This window comes from Oryx dammah, unplaced genomic scaffold (genome assembly GCF_014754425.2).
Source record: "Oryx dammah isolate SB20612 unplaced genomic scaffold, SCBI_Odam_1.1 HiC_scaffold_2, whole genome shotgun sequence".
In the NCBI taxonomy this organism is placed as follows: domain Eukaryota; kingdom Metazoa; phylum Chordata; class Mammalia; order Artiodactyla; family Bovidae; genus Oryx; species Oryx dammah.
In genome coordinates, this window is record NW_024070186.1 from 135083992 (window position 1) to 135092464 (window position 8473).

Sequence of the window (8473 nt, forward strand, 5' to 3'; positions counted from 1 at the left end):
ATATATATATATATATATATATATATATATATATATATATAAAGGAACTAAGTTCTGAATATTCATTGGAAGGACTGATGTTGAAGCTGAAACTCCAATACTTTGGTCACCTGATGCAAAGAACTGACTCAATGGAAAACACCATGATGCTGGGAAAGATTGAAGGCAGGAGGAGAAGGGGATGACAGAGGATGAGATGGTTGGATGGCATCACCAACTCGATGCTCATGAGTTTGAGTAAGCTCCAGGTGTTGATGATGGACAGGGAAGCATGGTGTGCTGCAGTCCATGGGGTCGCAAAGAGTTGGACACAACTGAGCAACTGAACTGATATATATATATATATATACACACACACACACACATACACGAATATCAGGCAAGATCTCCTTAAAAACATTGAGTCATTAGCATAAAGAAAAAAACACATTTTTCTCTCAGTGGTGGGACTGTAGCTGATTTCTACTTCTGTCTTTGTCCTTTTTTTTACTTTAAAAAATCCTACGCTTATTCAAAATCTAGGGCTCTAAGTCTTAGCAGAGTTCTCAGTTGAATATGATTTCTCCTTTGTTCAGAATTACTTTATCATTTGGTCTGTGTCATTCTTGGGGACCTTATATTCCATTCTGAATTATAATTAGTTATGTACTTGTCCTTTCCCCTTATATAAGATAAAAAGTATCTTGAGAACAATGACACCACCATGTGTAACTTTCTATCTCTCATAACATCGAAAATAGAGCTTGGCATTTAGTGTGTGCTCAATAAATATTGTGTTTCATTCCTAATTTCACTCGCCATCAAACTGCACTGGGCATTAATCAGAGTAATTGTTTCACTCATATAGTTTATAGGTAATCATGCACTACTTATAGCCCATTGAAGAGCTGCCTTAGTGAGCAATGTTTCATAGTATACATCCTAAGCTCTCCAGACAGAGCTGACTGTTCTAAGGGTGGACAACTGACCCAAAGACAGCCAGTCCAAAGGCTGGCCACAGACATGACCCAGGATGAAAGTTTGACTAATAGCTATTCCCTGGAGGAAAAAAAAAAGCAAATGGTTATAAACATAGGAAATGGTGCTCAGCTTTATTAATAATAGTGAAAATGCACACTAAAACAAAGCAGAGACACGATTTCTGCATCCTTTGGATTGTTTAAAGTAAGAAGACAATGTTTTATGTGGAAAAGAATAAAGAGAAATGGTCACTTCTAACATTGCATGGGTGGTAATGTAAATTTAGCTTTCAGTTCAGTTCAGTTAGCTTTGGGGAAGGCAGTTGGACAGCATCTATCAGCATTTACATTGTGCTCATCTTTTGATGTAGTTATTCTGTACCAGGAATATAATTTGCAGAGATATTTCCTTGTGCATAGGGATGAGCAAAGGATGGTCTTTATAATCATAAACGAAACACTTAAAACTTTCCCTTCATTAGGAAAGAAGGGTTAAGTAAGCTATTTACATCCATAAAGTAAAAAAAGAATCAGGAATTCAGTAAAGTTACTAAAATCAAATGCAGTGTCCTTACCAAGACCCACAGTCCTGTGTAATCTGGCTTCTGCCTCTGAGAACTCATTTCCTCCCTCTTCCTTCATCTCTCGCTCTGTTTCAAAATCTAGGGCATTTGCGCTTGCTTATTCTTCTACCTATATTATTCTTTTTCCAACATTCTCTTAGCTGCTTCATTCTCTTCAAAAGCTCTGCTTGAATGGCACCATGTGGCATCCTGATTTCTACCTTCTCAATATTTTAACTCTCTTTATTTTTCTTCACAAAATGTACCAGCTCCTAACATTAAACACTGCAAATGAAAGTCATTCAGTAGTGTCTAACTCCTTGTGACTCCATGGGCTATAAAGTCCATGGAATTCTCCAGGCCAGAATACTGGAGTGGGTAGCTGTTCCCTTCTCCAGGGCATCTTCCCAACCCAGGGATCGAATCCAGGTCTCCTGCAGTGCAGGCGGATTCTTTACCAGCTGAGCCAGAAAGGAAGACCAAGAATATTAGAGAGGGCAGACTATCCTCCAGTGAATCCTCCCAACCCAGGAATCGAACAGGGCTCTCCTGAATTGCAGGCAGATTCTTTACCAACTAAGCTATCAGGTAAGCCCATGAAACTCTGAGCTACATATTAATGATCAATCTCCTTCACTAGAACCCAAATGTTTATAGGCAAATATTTTATCTATTCAGTTCAGTTCAGTTCACTCACTCATTTGTGTCCAACTCTATGTGACCCCATGAATTGCAGCACGCCAGTCCTCCCTGTCCACCACCAACTCCTGGAGTTCACTCAAACTCATGTCCATCGAGTCAGTGATGCCATCCAGGCATCTCATCCTCTCTCATCCTCTTCTCCTCCTGCTCCCAATCCTTCCCAGCATCAGAGACTTTTCCAGTGAGTCAACTCTTCACATGAAGTGGCCAGTGTATTGAAGTTTCAGCTTCAGCATCAGTCCTTCCAATGAACACCCAGGACTGATCTCCTTTAGGATGGACTGGTTGGATCTCCTTGCAGTCCATGGGACTCTCAAGAGTCTTCTCCAACACTACAGTTCAAATCAATTCTTTGGTGCTCAGCTTTCTTCATAGTCCAACTCTCACATCCATACATGACCACTGGAAAAACCATAGGCTTGACTAGATAGACCTTAGTTGGCAAAGTAATATCTCTGCTTTTCAACATGTTATCTAGGTTGGTCATAACTTTCCTTCCAAGGAGTAAGCGTCTTTTAATTTAATGGCTGCAATCACCAACTGCAGTGATTTTGGAGCCAAATAAATGAAGCCTGACACTATTTCCCCATATATTTCCCGTGAAGTAATGGGATCACATGCCATGATCTTCGTTTTCTGAATGTTGAGCTTTAAGCCAACTTTTTCACTCTCCTTTTTCACTTTCATCAAGAGGCTTTTTAGTTCCTCTTCACTTTCTGTCAAAAGGATGGTGTCATCTGCATATCTGAGGTTATTGATATTTCTCCTGGCAATCTTGATTCCAGCTTGTGCTTCTTCCAGTCCAGCGTTTCTCATGATGTACTTTGCATAGAAGTTAAATAAGCAGGGTGACAATATACAGCCTTGACGTACTCCTTTTCCTATGTGGAACCAGTCTGATGTTCCATGTCCAGTTCTAACTGTTGCTTCCTGACCTTCATATAGGTTTCTCAAATGAAGACCTACAAGAACTTTTAGAACTAACACCCAAAAGAGATGTCCTTTTCATTATAGGGGACTGGAATGCAAAAGTAGGAAGACAAGAAACACCTGGAGTAACAGGCAAATTTGGCCTTGGAATATGGAATGAAGCAGGGCAAAGTCTAATAGAGTTTTGCCAAGAGAACACACTGGTCACAGCAAACACCGTCTTCCAACAACACAAGAGAAGACTACACGTGGGCATCACCAGATGGTCAACACCAAAATCAGATTGATTATATTCATTGCAGCCAAAGGTGGAGAAGCTCTATAAAGTCAGCAAAAACAAGACAGGGAGCTGACTGTGCCTCAGATCATGAACTCCTTATTGCTAAATTCAGACTTAAATTGAAGAAAGTAGGGAAAACCACTACACCATTCAGGTACCACTTAAATCAAATTCCTTATGATTATACAGTGGAAGTGAAAATAGATTTAAGAGACTAGATCTGATAGATAGAGTACCTGATGAACTATGGATTAAGGTTCGTGACATTGTACAGGAGACTGGGATGAAGACCATCCCCATGGAAAAGAAATGCAAAAAAGCAAAATGGCTGTCTGGGGAGGCCTTACAAATACTGTGAAAAGAAGAGCAGTGAAAAGCAAAGGAGAAAAGGAAAGATACAAGCATCTGAATGCAGAGTTCCAAAGAATAGCAAGGAGAGATAAGAAAGCCTTCCTCAGTGATCAGTGCAGAATGGGAAAGACTAGAGATCTCTTCAAGAAAATTAGAGACACCAAGGGAACATTTCATGCAAAGATGGGCTCGATAAAGGACAGAAATGGTATGGACCTAACAGAAGCAGAAGATATTAAGAAGAGGTGGCAAGAACACACAGAAGAACTGTACAAAAAAGATCTTCACGACCCAGATAATCACGATGGTGTGATTACTCACCTAGAGCCAGACATCCTGGAATTTGAAGTTAAGTGGGCCTTAGAAAGCATCACTATGAACAAAGCTAGTGGAGGTGATGAAATTCCAGTTGAGCTATTTCAAATCCTGAAAGATGATGCTGTGAAAGTGCTGCACTCAATATGCCAGTAAATTTGGAAAACTCAGCAGTGGCCACAGGATTGGAAAAGGTCAGTTTTCATTCCAATCCCAAAGAAAGGCAATGCCAAAGAATGCTCAAACTACCGCACAATTGCACTCATCTCACATGCTAGTAAAGTAATGCTCAAAATTCTCCAAGCCAGGCTTCAGCAGTATGTGAACCATGAACTTCCTGATGTTCAAGCTGGTTTTAGAAAAAGCAGAGGAACCAGAGATCAAATTGCCAACATCCGCTGAATCGTGGAAAAAGTAAGAGAATTCCAGAAAAATGTCTATTTCTGCTTTATTGACTATGCCAAAGCCTTTGACTGTGTGCATTACAATAAACTGTGGAAATTTTATCTATCGGTTACTATCAAGTCACCAGTGTCTAGAAAGACATCTTGTAATGAATATGTGTGTTAGATTAATTAATTCATTAAAAGATATGTGTTTGAATTATACATTTTAACATGAAAAGATATGTAAGATATATTGATGTTGCCAAAAAATACCAGTGATATGGTCCCATTTATGTAAAGAATAAGTGTGTTTCATATGTTTACATATATGTATGTATGTATAGATATACGTTTCCATGGTGGCTCAGCAGTAAAGTCTCCTGCCAATGCAGGAGATACAGGTTCAGTTCCTGGACTGGGAAGACCCCCTAGAGAAGGAGATGGAAACCCTTTCAGTATTCTTGCCCAGGAAATCCCAAGGACAGAGGAGCTACATTCCATGGGGTCACAACCAGTTGGACATGACTTAAACAACTGAACAACAACTATATATGTATACATATAAATATACATATTTATATAACCTTATATCAAGATTGCCGGGAGAAATATCAATAACCTCAGATATGCAGATGACACCACCCTTATGGCAGAAAGTGAAGAGGAGCTAAAAAGCCTCTTGATGAAAGTGAAAGAGGAGAGTGAAAAAGTTGGCTTAAAGCTCAACATTCAGAAAACGAAGATCATGGCATCTGGCCCCATCACTTCATGGGAAATAGATGGGGAAACAGTGGAAAAAGTGTCAGACTTTATTTTTGGGGGGCTCCAAAATCACTGCAGATGGTGATTGCAACCATGAAATTAAAAGACACTTACTCCTTGGAAGAAAAGTTATGACCAACCTAGATAGCATATTCAAAAGCAGAGACATTACTTTGCCGACTAAGGTCCGTCTAGTCAAGGCTATGGTTTTTCCAGTGGTCATGTATGGATGTGAGAGTTGGACTGTGAAGAAGGCTGAGCACCAAAGAACTGATGCTTTTGAACTGTAGTGTTGGAGAAGACTCTTGAGAGTCCCTTGGACTGCAAGGAGATCCAGCCAGTCCATTCTGAAGGAGTTCAGCCCTGGGATTTCTTTGGAAGGAATGATGCTAAAGCTGAAACTCCAGTACTTTGGCCACCTCATGCAAAGTGTTGGCTCATTGGAAAAGACTGATGCTGGGAGGGATTGGGGGCAGGAGGAGAAGGGGACGACCGAGGATGAGATGGCTGGATGGCATCACGGACTCGATGGACGTCAGTCTGAGTGAACTCCGGGAGTTGGTGATGGACAGGGAGGCCTGGCGTGCTGCTATTCATGGAGTCGCAAAGAGTCGGACATGACTGAGCGACTGAAGTGAACTGAACTGATACATGAATGAATTTGTGTATGATCCACAATTGCATGTAGAGATTTAGATAAAGAACTGAAATTGCACACATCAAATTGTTCTCTCTGGCAAGCAGAGTGTCAATGGGAAGCAAGGAAAAGGAACTTTCCATTTTACTCGTTATACTTCCATATTAATTTAATTTAATTAACATTTCTTTTCTTTCTTTTTCTTTCTTTTGTTTGCTTATTTGTCATTTTTAGTCCTGTCTTTAGGTGTAACCTAACTGAGTGAATGTAAGGCAAATTATACAAAGGAAAAAGAACAATACAAGAGAAAATGATACAAAAACAGTTATGTTTTATGTTAAATTAAAATGCTTCCTCCTTCTGAATTTTTCTACTCAGTACATCAGTGTATCAAGACAGATTACAGTACACACTGCATTGTATTTTCTTTAGAGCTTCTCCATGTGATGAAAGAGAGGTTGTTTGGTGTACTCAGTTGCTCAGTCATGTCCAACTCTTTAAGACCCCATGGACTGTGGCCCACCAGGCTCCTCTGTCCATGGGGATTCTCCAGGCAAGAACACTGAAGTGGGTTGCTGTGTGTGCTCTTCTTTAAGGCATCTTCCCAACCCAGGGAGAACTCAGGTCTTCCACACTGCAGGCAGATTCTTAACATCTGAGCTACCACATGATATTGGTCTCCTATCTCCTTATTCATTAAATTAAAACATCATTTGTTTTTATTAAGCATTTATGAAATCGTACCTATAGTCCTCCTATCATGGGATTTTATTATCTTTAAGGTTTCATATGGGATGTAAATGAGACTGATCATTGTAGCCAATATAATCTTCCAATTATAAAAATTGTGCTAAGTTTATCTAGAAATGATCCCTGAATATGTTCACACAGTTCAACCTCCAGTGTTACATTACAGAGAATACCAGTTTACTAACAATTTCAAGATTGCCTTGGGATTTTCCTGCTTCAGAGCATGAGGTTTATCAGTTGTGAATGAGGATTAAATCTGAGCATATATGATTACAAACACATACATGTCAAATCTTAGCTTTCACATTCAAAGTGCCTACAAATAAAGAACTGCTCTTTTAAGTGCAAGCTGGAAAAAAAAAATAAGGTATCATATCTCATTTGTAGATTGTGTTCCTTCCTCTGAAAAAGAGTGAAAGATGAGGTCACACTGTTCTATTAAAGCATATTCCCTTTTACACTGAGGCAAAGATATGATTTAAAAGTCTGCTCATCACTCTAGCTCTGCCTTTTATGTGTGAGCTACTGAAACATAAATACACCACTAATTCTTTGCAACTACTAGACTGCAAATCAAACACGCCACTTAGTAAATGACCCTTATTCCTCATCTCTGTTTCTTACTAAAGATTACTAGCTATTTGTGGCTACTGCAAGAAAACATAGAAAGTTTTGAGGAAGATACTTTTGCCTATCATTCCCCGAAGGCAGCTTGCTTATTTTGAGGCTCTCTTTGTAAAGAAACAAACAACTGGTTGAAAGGTGAAAATTCTAGTCAAATAATTTTTGTAGGGTTTATATTTTTATTCTTTTCATAGGATGCTAAGTGATGATTTGTGAAATATATATTTTTTTCTGCTGAATTCACTAATTGTTTTGATGGTAAGTAATTAGAGATATATGTCCACTAAGAAATGAAATAATCAGACAGAGAATTTGTTGCGATAATCCCTCTTGTAAAAAAAATTAGCAATAACAATTTTAAAAATTAATTCAGCCCAACCATAATAGTAACAACTCCCATTTACTGAATATTTGCTGTTTACTGGCCACTTACCAGAATTTAGCACCTCTGGCCAGCTCACAGTTGAGAGCCTATTGGATTTAGCAATAAGCAAGTCACTGTTGTATTTGCCAAGATTAATTTTCTGAATCAGTTCCAGTGGAGATGAAAGACTAGTTTCAGTATATTAAGGAAGATTGGGTAAGAAGGAAGTAGAAACAACTCCCATGGAAACAAAATCACTCATAAAATGAAAACGAGTAATATAGCCCCAAAAAGGTGGTTAGAAAGCTGGACTTTGATATTTTTTTTTTTAGTTTTCTTTTTTTTTTTTTAAGATAAAGGAAAACTGAGCTGATGTACATGAAACCTGGAGCAGCAGTTTAAAGGTACAGAAAAGAGATGTAACAACCCTCTGAGCAAGGCAACTGAGGGTCAGAAAGAAGAGGAGGGTTTCTGGGGAAGATATGACTACTGTGTTCAGATTCTGTCAAACCCTACTGGACATCTATCCTTAGGCATTCCACGAGCACCTCAAACTCAGCATTTGCATCCCCCATCCCCAAACTTGTTCTGCTGCTTCTTCCTCTCTTAACAAATGGCAACATTATCCACCTACGTTCCCAAACCAAAAATCTGGACATGATGCCGAATCACACCCTTTCTTTATCCTCTCAATCTATTGCCAAGTTCTGCTTATCTTTTAAAAATATGAATATTATATTTCTCCTGAGAATCTTACCCTGAAAAGTCCAGGTTGGATGCTCTATGATATCAGTCAGGATCCCATGAGAAAAAACAGGAATTACAGCAGATATTATAGGAGAGGCGATTT

The 8473-nt window shown here is 39.0% G+C and overlaps 1 long non-coding RNA gene across 1 annotated transcript in view; it reads right to left on the reverse strand.

The window, feature by feature from the left end:
• Positions 1 to 7791, reverse strand: part of LOC120853437 — a 21882-nt gene extending 14091 nt beyond the window's left edge. The window contains exon 1 of the long non-coding RNA XR_005718778.1: positions 7693 to 7791. This is a non-coding gene — a long non-coding RNA (uncharacterized LOC120853437). The remainder of the gene's footprint in view (positions 1 to 7692) is intronic.
• Between the last annotated feature and the right edge of the window lie 682 nt (positions 7792 to 8473).